The sequence below is a fragment of the Microcebus murinus genome, chromosome 16, assembly GCF_040939455.1.
Source record: "Microcebus murinus isolate Inina chromosome 16, M.murinus_Inina_mat1.0, whole genome shotgun sequence".
NCBI lineage: Eukaryota > Metazoa > Chordata > Mammalia > Primates > Cheirogaleidae > Microcebus > Microcebus murinus.
In genome coordinates, this window is record NC_134119.1 from 41,144,925 (window position 1) to 41,154,858 (window position 9,934).

Below are 9,934 nucleotides of genomic sequence, written 5' to 3' on the forward strand. Positions count from 1 at the left end.
AATGAGAGCAGAAATAGCCTCCATTTAGTGGGGAAAACTGCAAAGAATTAGTGACCATCTTATTCTACTCCACCTTCCTCCCTTCCTGCCTCTTTCTCTCTCTATCCTCCCTCATCCCTTTCTGTCATGCTGTTCTGCACAAACACGTATGGTGTGTTCCAGGCACTATGCTAGTTAGAAGCACAGAGACAAAACACAGTTCTTGACTTCAAGAAGCTTACTATATGTTGGACAAAATAGGGAAGCAAACTGACAGTTACCATAAAGAGTAGAAAATGCAAGGATACATATACACACAGGGTCTTCAAAAGAGAGGCCAATATATTATTCATATTTGTAACCGCCATACCTAATCTGAATTAGCTTGGGCCAGCCCCCCCCATAAACACAAATTGAACCAAAAAATTAAAGAATGTCATTAACATCTGAGCATGAATGAGTTTATCTGAGTACTTCCCATGAGGAAGAAGTAAGTAGAGAGATGTCTTGAAAAGCCTAGAGATAAAAATCTCAGGATTTAAAAATGTCTATTATTTGGCATAAAACATTAACTTATGTGTGCAGAGTCTTTGAAGCACTCCAGGAACCTGAAGGTTCTCAGGGGGCGATATTTGGAAAGGACTGGAGTGAGCGTGCAGAGATCACCAGTCAGGTGTCTTGGCACAGGCCAGTAGTCCTAGCTACTGGGAGGCTGAGGCAGGAGGATGACTTGAAAAGAGATCCCTGGTATCAGGTTACTGTCCAAAAAAAAAAGAGAGAGAGAGAGAGAGAGAGAAAAAATTATAAAGAAAAGAGATCCCTGGGTCCAGGTTGGGGGATTAACTAGAAGGAGGGACCACTCGGGAGGCTGGGGCTGGAAGGGCCAGAGGACGGTCAAGGGTGATTTCATTTGTCTCATGGTTCTGCCTGGAAACCTGCACTTGAACCAGCACTTGTCATGTTAAAGCTAAAGTTGCTTAAGGAAAAAGCAAACAGTTGTTTGTTTAAGCTATTGCTTGTCACATTCTCTGTTAACTGCAGTCAAATGTTTTTCTAACTAGACAGTCTGGAGGCGGAAAGCAGAGCCTTTGCTGAAGGAGGATGGAGAAATGGATACTGCCTAGGTGTCCTGGGTCAGTTTCCTAGCAACAGAGCTGAAAATGGGGATGCTTGGGCAAACGCTTTGCTGGGGGAGTGCGCACAGGGAGGCCTTGTGAGAGAGTGAGGGGAGAAGGCTGGGCCAGGGGGAAAAGTCAGACATGGATGTGGTTTCAGGTGAAGTCCTGTCTCAGTCTGATCCTGCAGGGAGCTCTGAAGTACAAATTGCAACATTGTGAATCTGTCTGCCTTGAGGCAAGTGCACTGGGCTTTTGTACCCCATAACAGTCAGCCTTTGGCTGAGACCATCCCAGTTTGTGTGTGTGTGTGTGTGTGTGTGTGTGTGTGTGTGTGTTTGGGGGACACGGGGATGAAAACTGCATGGCAGTGCCAATTGCCCAAGGGCAAGCACCAAATAAAGGTGCGGAATGAGCCTTAGCCGCAGCATCTGCCGCAGATGGGGGCAGCAGAAGGGATGCCAGAGGGTCCGGGCAGGGCACTAACAACATCTGCTACAGAAGATGACTAATTCTTTTTATGATTTATGACAAGCCTCACAATCTAATTTCCGTGCACACCTACAAGAAAGGCTAAAATGTTACACACACACTGACCAGAATGCTTCCTAAATGTTGGTGAAGACAGAGTACAATTGGAACTCTCTTATATTGCTGGCTCTACCACTTTGGAAAACTATTTGGCTGTACCTAGTAAAATAAAACATGTAAAGACCCTATGATCAAGCAATTCCACCCCTGTGACTATACCCAATAGAAAGGAGTGCTTATGTTGATCAAAAGACAATAATGTCAGCAGTAAAAAGGATTGTATAGTCATCCATTGCGTAATGATGGGGATGTGTTCTGAGAAATGCATCATTAGGCAATTTTGTCTCATTGTGCAAATATCATATAGTGTATTTACACAAATTTAGATGGTATAGCCTACTACATACCTAGGCTATATGGTATAACATGTTGCTTCTAGGCTACAAACCTATGCAGCAGGTCACTATACTGGGCACTGTAGGCATTCAGTACCTCGATGGTAAGTATTTGTGTAGCTAAACATAGAAAAGATACAGCAAAACTACAGTATTATAATCCTATGGGAACACCATCATATATGCAATCCATCGTTGACTGCAACTTCATTATGGTGGTGCATGATAGTACTATTGACAAATACCAAAGGAATTATCTTAGTGAAAGAAGCCAGTCTCTCATAGTACAAAGGTTATGTACTATGATTCTGTCTATATGACATTCTTGGAAAGACAAAAACTATAGTAATGGAAGATGGATGAAGTCCTGTCTCAGTCTGTTCTCCCAGGGAGCTCTGAGGTATAAATTGCAACATTGTGAATCTGTCTACCTTGGGGCAAGGGAACTGGGCTTTTGTAACAGTGGTTGTCAGGGATTAAGGGTGAAGGGATAGTGTGATTCTAAAGGGTTAGTTAGCAAGAGGGAGTTTTTGGTGTGAAGGAACTGTAACTGTTTTTTTTTTGTTTGTTTGTTTTTTGAGACAGAGTCTCACTTTGTTGCCCAGGCTAGAGTGAGTGCCCTGGCGTCAGCCTGGCTCACAGCAACCTCAATCTCCGGGGCTCAGCGATCCTACTGCCTCAGCCTCCCGAGTAGCTGGGACTACAGGCATGCGCCACCATGCCCGGCTAATTTTTTGTATATATATTTTTAGTTGGTCAATTAATTTATTTCTATTTTTTTTGGTAGAGACGGGGTCTCGCTCAGACTGGTTTCGAACTCCTGACCTTGAGCAATCCGCCCGCCTCGGCCTCCCAAAGTGCTAGGTGTAACTGTTTTTTCTTCTTTTTTTTGGAGACAGAGTTTCACTAAAGCGCTAGAGTGCAGTGGCCTCATCATAACTCTCTGCAACTTCAAACTCCTGGGCTCAAGCAATCCTCCTGCCTCAGCCTCTAGTAGGTTGAACTAGAGGCATGCACCACGACACCAGTCTAATGGAATCTTTATCATTATGGTGGTTATATACATCTGTACATGTGCTAAAATTCATAGAATTGCATACCTAAAATGTCAATAAGAGAAGTTAAAATAATTTTTTAAAAAGATATGTATAAAAATGTTTGTAGCAACTGTATTTATGACAGCCTAAACTGGGAGCCTCTCAAAAGTCCATTATTACAATAGGCATATAAATTTTGGTATCTTGGACTTGATCACTAAAAGGGGAGGGGAAAAAAAAAGATACATATTTTATATATTTAAAAAATAAATACTCAAGGTCAGGAGTTCAAAACCAGCCTGAGCGAGACCCCGTCTCTACCATAAAAATAGAAAGAAATTAATTGGCCAACTAATATATATAATATAAAAATCAGCCGGGCATGGTGGCTCGTGCCTGTAGTCCCAGCTACTCGGGAGGCTGAGGCAGGAGGATTGCTTGAGCCCAGGAGTCTGAGGTTGCTGTGAGCGAGGCTGACGCCACGGCACTCACTCTAGCCTGGGCAAGAAAGCGAGACTCTGTCTCAAAAAAAAAAAAATAAATAAAATAAATAAATAAATAAATATAGGCCAGGCGCGGTGGCTCACGCTTGTAATCCTAGCACTCTGGGAAGCCGAGGTGGGCAGATTGCTCGAGGTCAGGAGTTCGAAACCAGCCTGAGCGAGACCCCGTCTCTACTATAAAAATAGAAAGAAATCAATTGGCCAACTAATATATATATATAAAAAATTAGCTGGGCATGGTGGCTCGTGCCTGTAGTCCCAGCAACTCGGGAGGCTGAGGCAGGAGGATTGCTTGAGCCCAGGAGTTTGAGGTTGCTGTGAGCTAGGCTGACGCCACGGCACTCACTCTAGCCTAGGCAAGAAAGCGAGACTCTGTCTCAAAAAAAAATTAATAAATAAATAAATAAAAATAATAAATTTTGGTATGTTCATACTACAAAAGAACAAACTACTGGTACATGCAATAGTGTGGACGAATCTCACAGGCATAATATTAAGTGAAAGAGGACAGACACAAAAGAGAACACATTATGATTCCATTTATATAATGTTCAAAAACAGGCAAAATTAATCTAAGATGATACAAGTCAGGATTGGTGCTGATAGGGGACATAAATCACATAGCTTCAAATCCATGTATCTAACAACTCCCAAATTTATATATCCAAATAGACATCAATCTTAAATTCCAGAGTTGTGTATGCAAATGCTTTTACTCAACATCTCCACTTTGATATCTGGTGCACACCTCACTTAACATGTACATACTGAACCATTGATCTTTGCCCTCAGATCCTATACCCACAGTCTTTCGTATCTCGGCACATGGTGATCTCATCCTTGCAAACTGTCAAGCCAAAAGCCTTGGAGTCAGACTTGGTGATCTCCTAATCTCATACCCCACTGCCAACCCATCTGCATGTCTTTTTGGTTTCATCTTCAAAGCATCTAGAATTCACTCATTTCTCATCTCCGCTGCTGCCCCCCAGCAGCAAGCCACCACTATCTCTTCTCTGAATCATTAAAATAGCCTCCTAACTTGTCGTTTGCTTCTACTGTTACCCACTATGGTCTATTCTCTACCCAGTTGCCAGAGTGATTATTTAAAATGTAAAATGAGGCCGGGCATGGTGGCTCACGCCTGTAATCCTCACACTCTGGAGGCTGAGGCAGGCAGATTGTTTGAGCTCAGGAGGTTTGAGCTCAGGAGTTTGAGACCAGCCTGAGCAAGAGCGAGACCCCATCTATACCAAAAATAGAAAAATTTAGCCACACAGGGTGGTGCATGCCTGTAGTCCCAGCTACTTGGGAGGCTGAGGCAGAAGGATCGCTTGAGCCCAGGAGTTTGAGGTTGCTGTGAGTTAGGCTGACACCACGGCACTCTAACCAGGGCAACAGAGTGAGACTGTCTCCAAAAAAAAAAAGAATAAAATGTAAATGAGATTGTGCCAGCCCTCTTCTGAAAACCCTGCAGTGGTCCATATTTTCATTCAGAGTAAAAGTCAAAATCCTTCCCATGTTCTAAATGATGTGGCCCTACCCATTACCTCTCTGGTCCCATATCCTACCACCTTCTTTCCTGATCACTACTCTCTAGCCACACTGCCTTCCTTGGTATCCCCCAAACATATCAGGCATGGCCCCTCCATGGACATTTGAGCTGGCTGTTCCTCTGTCTGGAACACTCTTCTGCCAGACTTCCATATGGCTCCTTCCTCAGCTTTTTCATGTCTTTGCTCAAATACCACATTCTCAATGAGGACTACTTTGACCATCATATTCATAATTGAAATCTGACTTCTCACGCCACCCCTGGCACTCCTTATCCTTCTACCCTCTTCTGCATGATCATAGTGACATGGAAAACCGTCGGGCACAGGGATGCGGCCACTCGCTGCCTCCCTGGGGCTCTGAGTCCGTGCGGGACAGCGCTATGCGGCAGGCAGGCTGAAGGCCACAGGGCGGTAAGCAATGCTGGGGCCAGGCCTCGTGTGTTGACGCCTGCTGTCCAGCCAGCACTCGGTGCTCGGTGGCCTGCTCCTGTCTTCCGGCTGAGCTGGCTGCGCAATCTTGATTGGATACTTTTTCAATTCCACTGTTGCTGATTGGATGTTAAAACTTGTTGCTGATTGGATGTTAAAGCTTGTTGTTGATTAGATGTTAAAGCTTGTTGCTATCAAAATCATGTCTTCAGCAAAAGAATAATAAAAAAAGAATATTAAAATGACAAAAATATAAAAAAAAATAAAAAGAAAAAAAAGCTTGTTGCTGATTGGACACTTTTTGAGTCCTACCAAGGGTATAAAAACAGGAGAACAAGGGGGGGGAGTGTTGCCGGGCACCAGTGGCTCACACCTGTAATCCTAGAACTCAGGGAGGCCTAGGCCGGAGGATTGCTCGAGGTCAGAAGTTCGAAACCAGCCTGAGCAAGAGCGAGACCCCGTCCCTACTATAAATAGAAAGAAATTAATTGGCCAACTGATATATATATAAAAAATTAGCCGGGCATGGTGGCGCATGCCTGTAGTCCCAGCTACCCGGGAGGCTGAGGCAGAAGGATCACTCGAGCCCAGGAGTTTGAGGTTGCTGTGAGCTAGGCTGACGCCATGGCACTCACTCTAGCCTGGGCAACAAAGTGAGACTCTGTCTCAAAAAAAAAAAAAAAAAAAAAAAGGAAGGGGGGCTGTCAGAAGTTGGCTGAGCCTGCAGAAGGAATAAAGACTGTTCTCCGACTCTCCGTGTGCGGCTGGATTGTTTCCCCGTCAAGAGCTGTTACCCTGGCTGTTCAACTTGTAACAATAGTTCACTTCAACCTTGAACTCCTGGGCTCATGGGATCCTTCTGCCCTCAGCCTCTAGAGTAGTTGGGTCTGTAGGTACATGCCACCAGGCCCAGCTAATTTTTTTTTTTTTTTTTTTTTTTTGAGATAGGGTCTCACTATCTCTAACTCCTGGCCTCAAGCAATACTCCTGCCTTACCCTTCCAAAGTGCTGGCATGACAGGCATGAGCCACCAGCGGCCTGGCTCTTATCACTTTCTAATACACAATGCAGGCTACCTACTTATTATGTCTTGTTTGTGTTATCTATTTTCTCCCACCAGAATTCCTGAAGGCCGGATTTTTGTTTTGTTCGGTTATATCTAAAGTACCTAAAACAGCACCCAGCATGTGGTAGGCACCAAGTAAATATTTTTGATTGAATAAGTGAAGATGATGTTACTGAAAACTCAGCTCTTGTCCACGAGGCCGAAGAAGAATGAGGACAAGCAGTTTACGAAGGAAGGAAAGAGAGTTTACTTTACCAGCAAAGGAGGAAACATGGCAGAATTTCTCATCTCAAAATCCAAATTTTTCCTGAACATTTGCGGAAATGCAGAGCTTTTAAAGGATGGGTTCTCAGCTTCAGACAATTAGAGTTAATAATTCTGATCATCCCATCTCCTCTGAAGATACTCTCCTAACCTCTGCCCAGGATCTCCCTTTATGAGATAGTGCTGGGCCACCTCCTATTGTACAAATAAACAAAGGACTTACCCTGCCCCTCCCAACCACTGGCTTGAGGCAGGGATGCAGGCGTTAGAGACAGAAAATATTTTTGCCATTTTTTCCAGCCCATTCACTCTGTTACATGGAACTGAATGAGAAATCACTGAGGATCCTTATTGGTAGAACCAGCCTATCAGGAAAGCTGGGGAGGATGAGGGATGAGGAAATACTCCCAGGTATGAGCAGTGTCAATCTGGGTTGGCTGAGGAGAAGTAAAGGCTAAAATAATTCACTAACCATGAACCTTATGTCACGTGAAGAATTCCTAATGTCCTAGATTATGTCTTAACCCTTTTCCCACATATTCTTCGTGCAAATAGCACCAGAAAGAACTCACATCATTCAAAGATAAGTAATGATAATAATAATAATAATAAAAGAAATGCAAGAGAGCTGTACAAATACCCACAGGAGAAAAGGAGGAAAATAACAGGGGAAAAAAAAAAGGCCAATGAAGAGTCCTTACCAGAAAAAAGTTGCTCAGAAATTGACCAAATATATTACCATGACTTATAAAACTCAAAGGAGCAATCTCTATAAAATAAGAGAACATAAATTAGAGCTACAAGAGGTTAAGGAATCTATAATGAGATAACAAAATAAGATAAAGGGGTGATCTCAGCAAAATGGTGGAGTAGGAAGCTCACAGCTCTTGTCACCCATAGGAAGATCAAGAAAACAACTATAAGCTGTCTCAGCCAACTTTGCAGGAGCTCTGGGAAATGACCAAAGGCTTCCACTGACCAAGCTGATGCTCAGTCGTGAAAGAATTGTCTTTAAAAAGGTAGGAAAGTTTTGTAACATTTCTTCTTGCTCTTGTGCCACCCCTTACCTGGTACGGTGGAGCAACAGCAGCCAGATTCCAAGTTCTCTCAATTGACCAGAGGTAAAAGGGCAGAGCTGATTTGTAAATTATTGTGCAGATCTGTTCTAACCTGGCTTTGGGATACCTGAAGAACTGACTTGCTGGTCTCTACCTTGCGTAACTCAGAATGCAGGCAGCAGGCAGTGCTCATAAAAGCCACAAGGGAACCTCAAACCAACAGTTGCCTGGGGCAAGAAAGTATGGGTGGAGAAATACAATAGACCATCTAAATCTCAGAGGAGAAACCAGGGTGAAACTCTTTGGGAAATTATTACTTCAAAGGAAACTGTGTATATGGAGAAATTTAGAAAGCCACATGCATGCCCAGACAAGATGCTCATAAAAGATCTAAGAAGACCTTAAGACTTCACCTCAGGCTTATCGCTAGGCTCACAGCAATTCTAACTAGTTGGTGAAGGACTGCCCCAGCACTGTCCTTTTCATTTTTTTAATTGTTGTTGTTCTTGTTTTTGGTCTGTTTCAGCTGCTGGCATTCAAGGAAATCTCTGACAAAACATTAGCTGAATATTAGCTAAATGAGCAAAGACTAAAGGAACACAGAAAACAAGAAATAGTCTTTGGAACAATAGTTTGGAAAAATCTCAGAACAAATGGATTCCTATAGCCTTCGGCAATTGAAAAGAGCAAACCCTGTGGAAGGGGTAGAACCTAATTTCCAGAGTTACCACATTAAAGTCACAAGGCAGCCAGAAGCAGTGCCTCATGCCTTTAATCCAAGCTACTTAGGAGGCTGAGGCTGGAGGATCACTTGAGGCCAGGAATTTCACATCAGCCTGGGCAAGATAGTGAGACCCTGTCTCTAAAAAAAAATTTTTTTTTTAATTAGCTGGGCATGGTGGCATGCACCTGTAATCCTAGCTACTCAGGAGGCTGAGAGGGGAGGATTGCCTATGCCCAGGAGCTCGAGGCTGCAATGAGAAGGTGTGATCATACCACTGTACTCCAGCATGGGCAACAGAGTGAGAGCCCATCTGAAAATAAAATATTTTTTTAAAAAGTAAACATAGTTCATTCAAAAGAACAAAATTAATTGAAAGTAATCATCCTTGGGAAAGCCCACACAATGGACTTACTAGACAAAGACTTTAAAACAACTGTCTTAAATATCCATAAGGAGCAAAGAGAAAACACAAAGTAAAAGACATCAAGAAAATTATCTATGAACAAAATGAGAATATCAACAAAGACATAGAAATTATGAAGAAAAAGAAAGATCTCAAATCAATAACTTAACTTTATACCTAAGGAAGAGCAAACAAAAGCAGAAGAAAGGAAATAATAAAGATCAGAGCAGAGATAAATAAAGTTGATACTAGATACACAATAGAGAAAATGAGCAAAATCAAAAGTTGGTTCTTCAGGCCGGGCGCGCGGTGGCTCACGCCTGTAATCCTAGCACTCTGGGAAGCCAAGGCAGGCAGATTGTTTGAGCTCAGGAATTCAAGACCAGCCTGAGCAAGAGTAAGACCTCCATCTCTACTAAAAAAATAGGAAGACAACTAAAATAGCCGGACAACTAAAAATACATAGAAAAAATTGGCCGGGCATGGTGGTGCATGCCTGTAGTCCCAGCTACTTGGGAGGCTAAGGCAGAAGGATCGCTTGAGCCCAGGAGTTTGAGGTTGCTGTGAGCTAGGCTAGCTAATGCCACGGCACTCTAGCCCAGGTAACAGAGTAAGACTCTGTCTCAAAAAACAAACAAACAAAAGTTGGTTCTTTGAAAATATCAATAAAATTAACAATTAGCTAAATTGATGAAAAAAGACAGAATACTCAAATTATTAAAATTGGAAATGAAAATGGAGATCTCACTAACAATTTTAAGAAATGAAAGAATTATAAGAGAATACTATGAACATTTGTATGTCAAGAAATCGGATAACCTAGATGACATAGACAAATTTTTAGAAATATACAACCTACCAAAAGTGAATCATGAAA